The sequence below is a fragment of the Pan troglodytes genome, chromosome 2 (genome assembly GCF_028858775.2).
Source record: "Pan troglodytes isolate AG18354 chromosome 2, NHGRI_mPanTro3-v2.0_pri, whole genome shotgun sequence".
NCBI lineage: Eukaryota > Metazoa > Chordata > Mammalia > Primates > Hominidae > Pan > Pan troglodytes.
Genome location: NC_086015.1, coordinates 189372740 through 189388026, shown reverse-complemented (window position 1 = coordinate 189388026; position 15287 = coordinate 189372740). Strand labels below are relative to the sequence as shown.

At 45.9% G+C, this 15287-nt stretch overlaps 1 protein-coding gene across 9 annotated transcripts in view; it reads left to right on the top strand.

Annotated features, from left to right (window-relative positions):
* DGKG (diacylglycerol kinase gamma) overlaps nucleotides 1-15287 on the top strand; it is a 227593-nt gene that overhangs the window by 155249 nt on the left and 57057 nt on the right. The gene's annotated exons all lie outside the window — the stretch shown is intronic.

Genomic DNA, 15287 nt, shown 5'->3' with positions numbered 1-15287 from the left:
AACCAGACAGGCTTCAACTCAAGCACTTATTTTACATTTTGTAGAGATGTTTCATTTCACTGGCTAAAAATAAGAACTTACAAAATTTCTTGTTTTTTTTTTTGTTTTGTTTTGTTTTTTTGACAGAGTCTTGCTCTGTCGCCAGGCTGGAGTGCAGTAGTGTGATCTTGGCTTACTGCAACCTCCGCCTCCCAGGTTCAAGTGATTCTCCTCCCTCAGCCTCCCAAGTACCTGAGACTACAGGCGTGCACCACCACGCCCAGCTAATTTTTGCATTTTTAGTAGAGACGGGATTTCACCATGTAGGCCAGGATGGTCTCGAACTCCTGACCTCGTGATCCACCTGCCTCGGCGTCCCAAAGTGCTGGGATTACAGGCATGAGCCACTGTGCCTGGCCCAATTCCTTGATATTTAATCCAATCTTTAAAACATATTCACAAGGGAAGGCCAGCCAGCTCCACTAATATGAACTAATATAAACTTTGATGGAGGGGAAGTAAGTCCAAATCTGGAAGCTGCTCAAAAAAAAAATCTGGTTATCCAGTATATTTTGGGAATCTCTGCACATCAATTACTCCTTTTAATTGAGGATTTTTTTAATTTTTTTTTTTTTTTTTAGTATTTATTGATCATTCTTGGGTGTTTGAGGATTTTTTTAATACAGAAAAGTCTTGAGAATAGTATATCAAATACTCCCAACTCCCCCTCACTCAGAATTGATATTGTCATTATTTTGTCTTATTTACTTCAACTATTTTTCCATTTTTTGTTGTTGTGGTTGTTGTTTTGTTTTTTTTTTTGAGATGGAGCTCTTGCTGTCACCCAGGCTGGAGTGCGGTGGCGCGATCTCAGCCCACTGAAACCCCTTCCTCCTGGGTTCAAGTGATCCTCCTGCCTCAGCCTCCTGAGTAGCTGGGATTATAGGTGCCAGCCACCATACCTAGTTAATTTTTGTATTTTTAGTAGACACAGGGCTTTGCCATGTTTGCCAGGCTGGTATTGAACTCCTAACCTCAGGTGACCCACCCACCTCGGCCTCCCAAAGTGCTGAGATTACAGGCGTGAGCCACCGCGCCTGGCCCCTTCAACTATTTTTCAACAGAAGAAATAAAATATTACAGATAAAGCTGAAGCCCCCAGCCTCTTTATGCTCTGAACTTACCTTTTCACTCACCTTTATGTTCTTGAGATCACTCCGTGTTAGTGCTGATAGAGCAGGTTGGTCACTTTTTTTTTTTTTTTTTTTGAGGAGTTTTGCTCTTGTCGCCCAGGCTGGAGTGCAATGGCACAATCTCAGCTCACTGCAACCTCTGCCTTCCAGGTTCAAGTGATTCTCCCGCCTCAGTCTCCCAAGTAGCTGCAATTACAGGCACCCACCACCATGTCCAGTTAATTTTTATATTTTTAGTAGAGACGGGGTTTCGCCATGTTGGCCAGGCTGGTCTTGAACTCCTGACCTCAAGTGATCAGCCCACTTTGGCCTCCCAAAGTGCTGGGATTACATGCATGAGCCACTGCACCCGGCCTGGTTGGTCACTTTTAACTGCCCTATGGAGTTCCATGAAAACCCAGCCACTATCCGTGAGGAGGAGCAGAAATGGGAACTCTCAGACACTGCTGGTGGGAACATCAGTGGTAAGCCACTTTGGAGAGCGGTTCAGCAATACACGCCAATCCGAAAATGCATTTATAGCCTATATGACCCAGCAAGTTCTTCTCAACATCGATCTAGAGAGTTTCTCGCACATGAGCATAGAGGTGCAATGCAACATTTTTTTATTGCAACAAAATGGAACCAACCCAAATGACTATGTTATTCTAACACTTTAAAAAGACAGTGTGACTAAATGCCACTGACACTTTAAAATGGTTAAATTTTTAAAATTTTAATTAAAAAAAAAGGATGTGCTGGGTACTATGCTGGTGATATTTAATCCGTATCACCATATCAGGATATGGGTCTCACCTATGAGAATCCATATTCTAAAACTAACATTTAGCACAAATAATGAGTCAGATTACTGTCCTTTAAGATTGGGCAGATACCTTTAGCTATTCCAATCTAAACCAGCGCCATTATTATTATTATTATTTTGAAGCAGGGCCTCGCTCTGTCACCCAGGATGGAGTGCAGTGGCGCGATCTCAGCTTACTGCAACCTCTGCCTCCCAGGTTCAAGTGACTCTCCTACTTCAGCCTCCCAAGTAGCTGGGATTACAGGCACACACCACAATGCCTGGCTAATGTTTGTATTTGTAGAGATGGGGTTTCACCATGTTGGCCAGGCTGATCTCAAACTCCTGACCTCAATACATCTACCTGCCTTGGCCTCCCAAAGTGCTGGGATTACAGGCATCAGCCACCACACCTGGCCAGTGCTATTATTTTTAAAAAAGAGACATCAAGGACTTCACAGGTTAAGTACCTTGACTAACTTCACCCAAACCAGTATGTGCAGAAGAGAACCCACGGCTCTTAAGCTCCAGCTGTGGGCATTCTCTACTCTGTCTTAGCATCCACCTGCAGTGCTGCACACTCTTAAACTAGAGGGAAAGAGGTCTTCAAGTCTTGGTCTCTCCTGATATGATCTGAACCTTCTTCTCAGCTACCACAGGTAGAGCCTTTCCCTGGAGTAAGGAAAGTAGGAATTGGCTGACGTACAGCCTGTCCATGCCGCCACAGTGGAAGAAATGGAAACACGCATGGGGAAGGGAAAGTTGAGAAGAGCATTAGAAGGGATTTTGAGTTCGTGAAAAATAAGAGGGCCAACCTGATTACATATCAAACCATGGAGTCAAAAGTAAGGCTAGAATGGTCCTGAGAGAGCTCCTCCTTCTAGTTTATTCCCTTCCTCAATCCAGTCCAGCAGCTCCCTCATTCCAGCATCACCTTCACTGTGAGACCATCCAAGGCAGCTCCTGCCACTTCTGGTTGCTTCTTCTTGCCCATTCACCGGTTCTCACCACTTGGTTTCTTTCTGCTTCCTCCTAATCGGTTTCTTTCTGCTACTCCTAATATGTGGGCTAACCTCTTTTCCCGATTACAAAGGTAATCCAAATTCATGGCAGAACATTTTAAAATACAGAGGGGCAAAAAAGAAAATAACCCCCAATCCCACCAACCAGGAATCAGCACTGCTATAACATTGGCCTCGTTTCAATCTTAGAGTAACGTTAGCCCTTGTTTCTTTAACATCAGGCCTCCTGAGGACCTCTGTGATTCTTTGGCTTATTAAATCTTTATTCATTTTTAAATGCAGCTCCATCATCCCCATCTCTGTCTCTTTCAATCGTGCACTGACTACGAGTTTCCTTCACTAATGCTTAGAACCGTTCAGCTTACTAAAGAAAAACTGTTTCTGTCAACTTTCCCTTACAAAATTCCATTGTTTGCTTGCAGTTTCTGGCACATAAAACTTTTTCTTTTTCTTAAATGACCCTCTTTTTTATTTCTTACTAATGTGCACCCTGTAGTTCACTTCAAGCCTCTATTCATTCATATGCTTTTATTTTCCTGTTCTTTTCCATTTCTTTTGTTCTTTGTGAATTGCTTTGATTTTCTTTTGTCTTCAGACTCCTGGCTCTATCTACTTTGTGTCTTCCATGGACTTAGAAGTAACTTTTAAAGATTATGTTTTATGCCTACATTTTCACAAAGTAGTTGTTGAGGGATATGCAGCATGTTTAATAGACGGGGCCCAAGAAAGTCTCAGAAGATCAAAGTTGGGGGTCACGTGATTCAGCATGTTGGGTCAGAATGCTCTCCCACAATACATTTCTTTCTGGAAGATCCTCTCAGCCAACTTCTGTCCCAGCCCCAGGAAGCGTACATCTTCTACCACCAAGGTCCCTTACTAAAAGAATAACTTTCCCCAAGCAATGTCTACCAAACAAATGCATCTTTTAAGTAACAATAAACTGTGAGGCCCCATCAGTGGGAAATGACCTAGACTTTTTAGAATATTCAGAGGAATTCATGATCTTCATCACCACACACAGGAGATTTGGGAACCTCAGGGAAGAGAAACATTACAATCCTTTTCTTCCTCTACAATCACAGGTTATTAAACAGAGAATATTATATACAAATATGTCTTGTTGGCTATAGTGGATATGTCTTTGTTTTTCTAACTTATCCTGTGAAGTCACAAGCTTACTAATCTTAGTCTTCACTAGAAGAGGAATTAAGAAGGTAGAAGAACTGAATCTTTAAAGAAGGTCATAGAATCTACAAGGGGTTGGATAAATACCACTGTGCACACACACGTGTTATATCTCAAGCCCATTAGGATCAACAAATGAATAACAATAGCAGCAACTTACTGAGTACTTACCACGTGGCAAGCTCTGTCTTATTTCATCTTTATAACAGCTCTGCATGGTTGTGTATTATTCCCATTATTTACCCAAGGAAACTGCATCTCATAAAACAAGTAAGTACTCCCAAGATCAGATGAGTTTCAAGCCTCAATCTGTGATCCCCAGCCCATATGCCCTTCACAATGCCACGGGACCTGCAGTAGGAGATGACCTCTGCATTACCTTCCTGCTTTTAGAAAAGTCATGTGTCCATTTAGTTGATAAAGGGGTTCCCATTCAGGACTTGGCATATCTATCAGGCAGTCAGCTTTCTGAAGCAAGGACTTTATCTTATTCATTCTATACCCCTGGACTTAGCACGATGCCCAAAATGAACTAATTCCTCAATAGTTATTTGTTGATTATAAAATTGAACCAAGTATAGGAAATTCCACAATTGGTGTGAACATTAGAAATGATCACTTGGCCAGCCTCAAGACCCGCCCGTTTCTTGGAAGCTACCAGAAAAAGGGGCCCACCTTGCTGCATTTGTAACACAAAGGGGAAGATGGCTGGCACTCATGCCTTCTCCTAACTGCACAGTGAGTGAGAAGGCCTCCCACGCCCATCTCTAGGAAGCTATTGGTGGTATCTTTGATAGTAGCAGAGGGTCCGGGACAACTGTGAACCAGGACAGGAAATGCCAACATTCTCCCCCCTCTTTCCCACCCAACAGAATTAAGACAGTGAGTGGGCAGAGCTCATGTGGCAGTGAGGGTGCCAGGTGGCTGTAGGGTGGAAGTCACCCTGCAGGGCAGAAAGGGTCTCCATTCTGAGCCCTCTCTCATGGCTCAGAAGCCTACCTGCCCATGATCCCTGCTGGCCCCCAGGCCATCAAGCCCTGCTTTGTCGGCAGGAAAGTGTGATCCCTCAAAAAGCCCCATCCACTCCAGGTTGGCCTCAGCTTCCCAGACAGACAGCAAAGCCTATTAATCTGCATCCAGAGCAAGAATCCCTTAACACACCAGTTTAAAAAAAAAAAAAAAGAAAGAGAAAAAAACACTTGGGGAGGGTGGAGCAGCGGATAGGAAACAGCTTTGCCTTCTGTCCAACTCTGAAGCAACCCATCACTGTGAACTCTGAGAAACAGCAGTTTTGTTTTGGAAACTGGCACCCAGTGCCGGCTCACTCCTGGAAATGAATTTGGGCACCCCCACCCCCAGCTGCAATATTCTACTTCCAGTCTGCCTGCCAACACCCCCTTCCAGCTGCCCCTCTCAAAGGCACCATTGTGCCTGCCTGGCACAGCAACAGAGGAGGGCTAAAGAGGAAGAAAACATTTTCTGCCCATGGGATGTTCTTAAGCAGGTTGTGTGTACATGGCTTCAATGCCGCATTCCTTGAGCCCACACAAACCCGCCAGAACTCCATCATTCCTGTCACAGATGCAGCCACTTTCCAGTCTAACTGGCCCACCTCAGCTCACTGTCAGAGAACTCGGAGCACACAGCAGGGCAGACAAGGCTAGGTGGAAGTGGGGGGTCAGGATGGCACTCTTTCAGCACAGCACACGCTAGCCTGCCAAAACAAAGCTGAATGTAGATGTGGAATTTTGGAACTGGAAGGGGATTTAGTTCCACTTACCACTCCACAAAAGACTCATCCTAGCACATTCTGATAAGTGGGCACCCAGCCTCCTCCTGAATGCTCCAAAGATAGGAAGCTCACTACTTTTCAAGAAGCCTGCTGCGTTACTGGACAGCTCTGATCTTCAGAAAGTTCTTCCTGATGTTGAACAAGGATTGTGTGTCCCATTCCTTGTCATCTTCTTCCCTAGACAGCACTTAGAACAATACTTGGAACAAAATCGGTGCACAATAAGTGTTTACGGGGTGCATGACTGAATTCTCCATCCACTGGGCCCATTTTCACCCTCTAGGGGCACACAGAGCATCCTCCACACTCCTCCACATGACTGCCTTTCATAGGGCTGGTGATGTATCTTCATGGTGTCTCCTCTTCATCTTCACTGAGCTAAACAGCCTCAGTTCCTTAGAGGACTTGATTTATAGACCCCCAAATATTCTGGACCACTCTTCTCTTGATACACTCCATTTTTTTCATGGTCCGCCTTAAAATGAAAAATCAAATTCCTGTTCTATAATACTCTAAATGAGATCTCATAGGTAACAAAGCACAAGAGTAAGAGGCATCGGGTGCGTGCACTCTGTAAGTTGGGCTGACTTCTTGATCTCGTCACTTGCATCTCATGCATGAAACCCGCAGCTTCATGAGGACTATCATGAACCTTGACAAATTTGGAAAGACATTCCTTCCTTAGTGTCACCGAGTCAATGTTTCCTCGTCTGTAAAAATGGGAATACAAGGCCGGGTGCAGTGGCTCACACCCTGTAATTCCAGCACTGTGGGAGGCTGAGGCAGGCCGATTGTCTGAAGTCCGGTGTTCAAGACCAGCCTGGCCAAAATGGTGAAACCCCATCCCTACTAAGAATACAAAAATTAGCCGGATGTGGTGGTGTGCACCTGTAATCACAGCTACTCAGGAGGCTGAGGCAGGAGAATCACTTGAACCCAGGAGGCAGAGGTTGCAGTGAGGCGAGATCATGCCACTGCACTCCAACCTGGGCTACAGAGCAAGACTCTGTCTCAAAAAAATAAATGGGAATACAAATACTGACATTGTAGGGTTGTGAAGATTAGACATAAAATATATAAAGTGCTGGTTCATAATACTCAATAAATGATATATATTAATAATATATAACATACGTGTGGATTAATATCATTATCTAACTGCCCACAATAGACATCAGCTCCTAAAATGATATAAACCAGCACCTCTGAATGCAGGAGAAGCCACTGTTCTGTAAGAGTTGCTACAGGCCAGGCCAGTTTGTGTATGTGGATAATACTGGACTGTCCTGAAAGTCAGGCGTGGTGGCTCATGCCTGTAATCCCAGCACTTTGGGAGGCTGAGGTGGGCAGATCACGAGGTCAAGAGATCCAGATAATCCTGGCCAACATGGTGAAACCCTGTCTCTACTAAAAAAAATACATAAATTAGCTGGGCTTGGTGGCATGCGCCTGTAGTCCCAGCTACTCGGGAGGCTGAGGCAGGAGAATCCCTTGAACCTAGGAGGCAGAGGTTGTAGTGAGCCAAGATCGCACCATTGCACTCCAGCCTGGGTAACAAGAGCAAAACTCCGTCTTAAAAAAAAAAATACTGGACTGTCTTTCCAATAATGTTGTCGCCACTCAATACATCACCTTTTCTTCCTTTCTGAGCCACATCAGGTTATTGACACTAGAAACATTCTCTCTAGTTTTTCTCTGAGGAAAACAGATATTGTTGTTTGCCCTGTTTTTCTTTGACTCCCAGTACTTTCTCTATTATGGCCATAGGCCCTGCAGACATGCAGGTAACTACTTCCTTTTCTTCCCCGTTGCCTCCAGCCAGCGGTGTGCTAGAGCAAGCTTGCTTGCTGGTGTATCTCTTCCCAACTTGCCTTTTGGTGATGTCATCATGGTCACTTGCAATTGGCCATAGTAGGAATATTTACACCACCATGGAACACAATAACAAAGGCTTTTTTTCCTCCAAGGGAGTCTGCTGTTAAGCATTAACTGCACACCACTGCCTCTAGTATTGACCCACTGGAAGTACCTTGAGGACAGGGACTGTGTCCCATTTCTGCTCCATCCCTAGAGTCTAGCACAGAATAAGTAGGTTCTCATCATTCTTGATGGATCAGTGAGTACTCCTGTCTTCTGCCTCTTAATGTCTCTCTCACATAAAACATGTCCCATGTGCCCTACTCTTGTTACCTATTCAGGTGTTCAGGTATGGATTTCCTTCAGCTGTGATCAGAGGACCACTTGATGGAGACTTGGATTAACCTTCCATGTCTCTCCCTATCCTGGAAATTTGGTCCACTTTATTTGTTCACTATATTCATCCAGAGAGGTTGGGGGAACTCATACGGAAGCAAAGAAACCTTATCACGTTTCTTCAAAGAACACCTGGGTTTCCATTTTAGGATTTTTGCACACATTATTTCTTTCAACTCACAAATAGTTATATTGGACACCTGATATGGGTAAGACATGCCAGGAACTGTGAAGAACACAGAGCTGTCAGATATGGTCCCTGCCTTCTATGAGTTTAAAGTCTCCTAGGGGACAGACAACTATGCAAAATGCATGGCAGAATATACATTTCCTTTAAGAGGAGAAAACAAGGCAGTGAAAATTCAGAGAAGGGGAAGATTCATTTCTAGCAAGAGCATTGAGGAAAGCCTCATAGAGGAGAAAGCCTTTGAGCTGGAAGGGTATTTTAATGGGCATAAAAGAGCTGATGGGCAGTTTAGGCAGCGTGTACAGCAGAAAACAATGTAAGTAGTCCGCAACTCTGTGGCCTCTATGCAGAATTCAGGCTACTATAATTGACATTTACTAAGGCTCAGCTAACCCTCTCCCTCAGCTACTCTCCTATGTCCAAACCAAATGAGACCCTACGGCATCCAGCCTTCACCACAGTCTGACTTACATTCCAACCTGCCAAGCTAATTCACAGAGAGAGGCTGCTCCCCGCCCACGGTATCAGAAATGCTCTCGCTGTAAATGAGCACCACTGCCTCGTTCTTACCTAAGTCCCACAGGCCCCGGGGGCTGCACAGGCTGGCTTATTGGTGCTTTCTCTTTCCCTATTTCCTGTCAGTGTCCTGTTCCCTCAAAAAAGAGGCAGTGTGCGGGGTGGTGGGGGATTTCACTCAGGTCTAGGTCAGCCACCCCTCTGCCTTTTAGGGTCTATCTGGGGCTCTGATCTGGAGCCCAGGCATCAAAGGAGGCCACCGTCATCTCCTGCCCATGCCCCTCTCAGCCCATCAGAACCCCTATTCAAGTGTGTCAGGATATTGTCCGCCTCTTCCTCAGCCCTCTCTCTTCCTTCTCACTGTAACTGAAGTGCTATTTTCCCTGGACATGGCCCAGCATTTACTACTTCCATCTTCAAAAGAGCTACCCCCCAGCCAACTCTCTCACTCACTGAGAAAGGAAGGACCCTGGTGTCATCCCCAGATCAATGTCCCAGCACTCTGTTCAGCATCTTCTCTTCCCCTCTATCTACTTCCCAACCTAGGCATCCCAACTTCCTCTTCTCATCCATTCATCCAACAAGATGTATTGAGGATCTTCTCTGCCTCAAACATCCACAAAAAAACCTTTTCCTCAATCACATTGTCCTTTTAGATCCCATCTTCCCTCTCCAGCCCGTGTGCCACCAAACCACACGGTGAGTCTGACTCTGTTCCCTCACTACCACCACCCGACTCACCCCAGAGTCCCTGGTTAAGCCCTATCTCTCCCAGGAGAGAGCTGTGTCATCTAGGAAGGTCAACTTACCAACTTTAGACCTCACTGTTCTCATTTTGGTAATTAGGAATGATCTCTAATGTCCCATGTTGCTTTCCCATTCTAAGATTCTGTGCTTCAGCCCTCATCCAATAGCCAAAATTCCTCTTTATAAAGTTACTCATGGCTTCTTGGTTGTCAGTCCAAACAATCACAGGTCTAATTCTGGATCCGCTCACTCTAATTAGCTAAGTAACACTGGGCCATTCCCGTAACATCTTTAGCCTCAGTTTTCTCTTCTATAAAATGAGATATTTGGACTGGTTCACCTTTCAAGCCCTTCAGGTCTTTGATTCCATGAGATTACAGATGCAGAGAAGAGAAAAAGGCTGGGCGCAGTGGCTCACGCCTGTAATCCCAGAACTTTGGGAGGCCAAGGCAGGTGGAACACCTGCAGTCAGGAGTTCGAGACCAGCCTGACCAACATGGTGAAACCCTGTCTGTACTAAAAATACAAAAAATTAGCTGGGCGTGGTGGTGGGCACCTGTAGTCCCAGCTACTTGGGAGGCTGAGGCAGGAGAATCACTTGAACCTGGGAGGTGGAGGTTGCAGTGAGCCAAGATCGCGCCACTGCACTCTAGCCTGGGCAACAGAGTGAGACTCAGTCTTAAAAAAAAAAAAAAAGAAAGAATAAGAGAGAGAGATCCTTTTAAGAGACTATACGAGAAATAATTTTTGGAGAAAATAGCATCTGTAGAGATTTAGAAGAAAGGTACAGGGAAGGTGCTAGGGTATCCTACCATTAGGGGACTATATTAATGGGTCAAGACAAGAACTGTATAATAGAAGGTATAGGCTGATAACACCTGAATCCACTGATCAGTCTAAAAATCACAAAAAAGAGACAACCAAATTATGTGCTTCCTAATGAGATGCAATAGGAAATATACAGCCCCACTAATAAAGTAATCTTGCCAAAAAGCCAACCCTAAATCTAGTCAAGCCTGTAGATCTAAAAATACCAATTTAGTGAAAATACAAGGGATAGACTATGTTTAAAAGACACCCCAGAGATGCAGTTGGCAAAATCCAGAATCTGCGCAACACTACAGCCTTACTACTCAAAGTGTGGTCCACGGACCTGCAGCATCAGCATCACCAAGAAGGGGGTCAGAAATGCAGTCTTGGGCCGCAGCCAGACCTCTTGAATCAGAATCTGCATTTTAATAAGACCCTGGAGTTATCTGCATGCACATTCAAGTTTGAGAAGCACTGCTCTAAGGACAAATGACCCATTTCTTCAATAAATAAAAGACAAGGAGAAAAAAGAACAGGAGTCTATAGATCAAAAGAGACCTAACAGATATATATCAACAAATGCAATGTAAAGACTTTTCAGGCAAGCTAACAATTAAAAAAAATGATACTATCAAGGAAATTTGAACAACTACTGGATACTTATTAAAGAATTTTTTTTAAGAGTAACAATAGTATTAAGGTAATTCTTTTTTTTTGGTTTTTTTTTTTTTTGTTTTTTTTTTTTTTTTTTTTTTGCTATAAACTAGTTCAGTCTGGTGGTGATAAAGTGAACTGGGGTAGAGTTAAAACAAGATTAGCTGCCTGTTGCTAGAGGTGCTAATTACCCAGACTGGGTTTTGGGGTACACGGGGGTTTATTATACTCTCTGCTTTCCCTATATGTTTGAAAATACCCATAATTTTTTTTTTATACAGAGTCTCGCTCTATCGCCCAGGCTGGAGTCCAGTGGCGCGATCTCAGCTCACTGCAACCTCCACCTCCCGGGTTCAAGCGATTCTCCTGCCTCAGCCTCCAGAGTAGCTGAGATTACAGGCGTCCCCCACCACGCCCGGCTAATTTTTTGTATTTTTAGTAGAGACAGGGTTTCGCCATGTTGGCCAGGCTGGTTTCGAACTCCTGACCTCAGGTAATCCAACTGCCTCGGCCTCCCAAAGTGCTGCGATTACAGGCATGAGCCACCTTGCCCGGCTTTTTTTTTTTTTTTTTTTTTTTTTAAAGAAAGACCAAGAAAGAGTCGTGGAAGATGGGAGGGACAATAACTCAGTGACAGGGTACCCAAGAAAGAGAAAATTCCCAGCAGAAAGGGGACACATGCCTCCCGGAGCTACCGAGTCCTGGCTTCCACCTCCGATCTGGCCTGGTGGAGGTCATTCCTGAGAGCAGACAAAGCCGAGTGGCAGGCCTATAAACAGAACCGTCTGCGTCCAAACCAAATCTGTGGCACGGTGAATCGAGGTTAGAAGAAGGGGGAATTTCCTAGTTGCTAAAAACTGAAACAGGTAATCAAATAAATTGTGGAATCTCCTTCCCTAAGGCCCTTCAGAAATAGGGCTGGAGTGGAGGGGCCCCCGCCCGCCGCCCTTTTGAGGTCACGGCGCAGGAGAGAAGGAGGGCGCGGAAACGCCGGCACCGGCTGGGAAGCTTCGGTGCTCCGGGTCCCTCTTGGCGAGGGCGGAGAAGTCGGCGGCCTCTGCCTAGAATTCTGTGATTGTAGGGATCGAGACATCAAGGGCGGGGGTGGAGAGGATTACAAGTTCCCTAGCGCGTTTCATTTGCACATAAATGTGCTTTGCCTCCTAACCTTGTCTCTGTTACCTGTGCACCGGCCTTCCACCAAACCAACCAACCACCCGTGGCTCAGGAAGAAACCAGAACTGGGGGGATTGTCTTCCCAAGGGGGACACAGTTGAACGTGGCCGGCAGCCTCTGGCCTCCCGGGCCTGGGTTCAGACGGACTCCGGCGCTGCTTCCAAGCCCGACATCGGGCACCTGGCCGCCGGCGCACCCAGGAGCACGATTTCAAGCGTGTGCACGCTCTCTGCTCGGGCCGGGAGCTCTGTTTCAGCCCCACTCCGGGCTATAAATCCCTGGTTCCGCCCAGCGCAGCCTCGGCTCGGAGGGCAGCCTGCTAGCCAGGTCCTGGGTTAGGGATGGCCCACGGTGCGCGCGGGGACCGCCACACTCCTTAGCGCCACGCTGGGGCCGCGCGGGCCGGAGCAGGGGGAGGGGGCCCGATGACGTCATGGAACAGTTGGAGGATTTAGCTCGGGAACCCGCCGGGGAGCGGGCCCCGGGGCCGGCGTTCCATTTAGGCCGACAGCGTCCCGGGCTCGGCTCCACTTTCCCAGACGGCACGGCTGCCTTCCACGTCCAGAGCGGGCCTGGGGTTCTGAAGGAAATCAGTGCACGATCGCGAGGCCAGGAACTCTGGAGAATGGGCACGCAGGCGTGCGCTTGCCAAGGCTCTTACCAGCCTGGGTCGGGCCAAGAGGCCATTAAGATGCTTCCAGCAAAGCCTCAGGTAGGGGGAGTGAATTCAGGAAGATAAATGCCTCATGGCACAGAGGTTGGGGAACCTGTGATGATAACGCAGACAGTTACACAGTGCTACTGCATTCCAGACACCCATCAACCCACCCCTTAAGGCAGATGTTATTCCCCTATCCTCCATTTTACAGATGACAAATTAAACCTCAGAGGGGTAAGGAAACAACCTGGAATCACACCGCTGGCAAGTGACAGAGCCAAGATTTAAACCCATGTCTCTCTGCCTTCAAGCCCAGGCAGGCACGTTCTTTCCAAGACACTACATTGGCTCTCACTTTCCAAGTAGGTGCATTCCAAGAGGACAGGACATCAGCGTCCAGCAGACCCCAGGCTTCTCCCATCTCCTCTACTTGCCCTATCTACATGGGACCCACTGCGGTAATAGGGGAAGGGTACAACCTAGAAAGCAGAGTGAGGATTGTCTGCTCTTCCAGGAAGAGGTAAACGTTTACCAAGGTAATAGCAAATACACTTAGCTGGCTATGGATAGAGATGGAGGGGACAGGGTACAGTTAAAACTGTAGTACGGAAGAAAGGTGACTTTGTGGAATACTATTTGTCAAGGACTGTGCTGGTGATGTACTTTTTTAAAAAACAAACCTGGTGCGGAGGCAAGATATAATAATATTAATATCCAACATTGATGTGCCAGGCATTGCTCTAAGCACTCTATAAGATAGAGCAGTAGTGGGAGATCTCAATTATTCAAACAGCTGGAAGTTTAATTTTGCTATAAGCCTAGCATCAGCAAAAATCCCGATTTGCCTCACTGACTCATCTCCAGCATAGGATCTGGCATCTGCCTTCCTAGGTTTGCATCCTGGCTCTGCCATCTTGTAGAGTGGGAAGCTATGGAGCCTTGAGCAAGCATCTTAACCCCTAAGAGGCCCTGTCAGTTGGGAGTAGCAATGCTGCCTCCCTCATCATGTTCATGTGAAGATCGCAAGAGATACTATGGGTGAATCCCAGCACAGTGCCCTAGAAAGCTCTCACCAAGCATGAGTTGCTAATATTATTCTTATTACTGCTCAGAAGGGAAAGGGATGTTTTGACCAACAGTGAATAAATTGAGATGATGTAGAAGCAACTACAGCCAAGATGGGGAAGTGGCTCCTTCATCTAGAGGGTGATAAGGATAAAAGAAAATGTGGGCCAGGCCCAGTGGCTCACCCCTGTGATCCCAGCACTTCCGGAGTTCAAGGCAGGTGGATCACCTGAGGTCAGTTCAAGACCCGGCTGGCCAACATGGTGAAACCCCATCTCAACTAAAAATAGAAAAAAAATTAGCTGGGCGTGGTGACGGGCACCTGTAATCCCAGCTACTTCAGGAGTCCAAGGCAGGAGAATGACTTGAACCCGGGAGGCAGAGGTTGCAGTGAGCCAAGATCACACTACTGCACTCCGGCCTGGGCGACAAGAGCGAAACTCTGTCTCAAAAAAATAAAGAAAGAAAGAAAAAAGAAAGTGTGATCCAATGGGACTCTAGCCTAAATCTCTAATTAGGAATATGTGTATGAAGGATAGGAGGGTAGAAGACATTCCAAAATAAGTTTCTAAGAAGTCATGAATCACACTGAAAAGAAAAGAAAAAGGAGTTGGTTTTTGTTTTTCAATCAATGTGACAGCAACAGAGAGTGTTGGTTGAGCCTATGCTTTCAGGAAACTGTACACATACACGCAAAGGCAGAGCCTGGGCATGCAACCAGGTAGGAATACACAAAAGCAATTCAGACCTGTGAGCCTGGCTTCAGGCTAACTGAAGGCCCAGCTGAATGCTAGACAATGTTTGAAGCGAAAAAGAACATAGAAAGCATAGCTCAACAGGACTGTGCCATTCTGGAAGAGTTTTCATCTTTTCCAAAGAGAGTGGCCTTAAACTAAAAATGGAAGAAAAGATGCCAAAGGTGGATACTAGAACCCAAGGTAAATCAATGGAGAACTAACTGGCTTTGAAACACACACACACATTTGAATCCAAGTTGCCGGACAAGCCTGTAGGTGTCATTCAGGGGCCACTTTGACAAATCCAGAAAACAGAGTAGGTTCTAGCCAATAAGAGGCAGACAAATATGGCTCCAGTGTTCAAAAAATAAGAATAGGGTACATTTTGGAAACCACAGACTGATACACTTTATTCTGATCCCTGGCAAGATTCTAGAATAGATTATTAACCAAGTATTTAGGCTTTGCACACAGATATTGGTGACTTAGTTGAGTTATCTTATTGCTTTTCTAATAGAGGTTGTAGGGT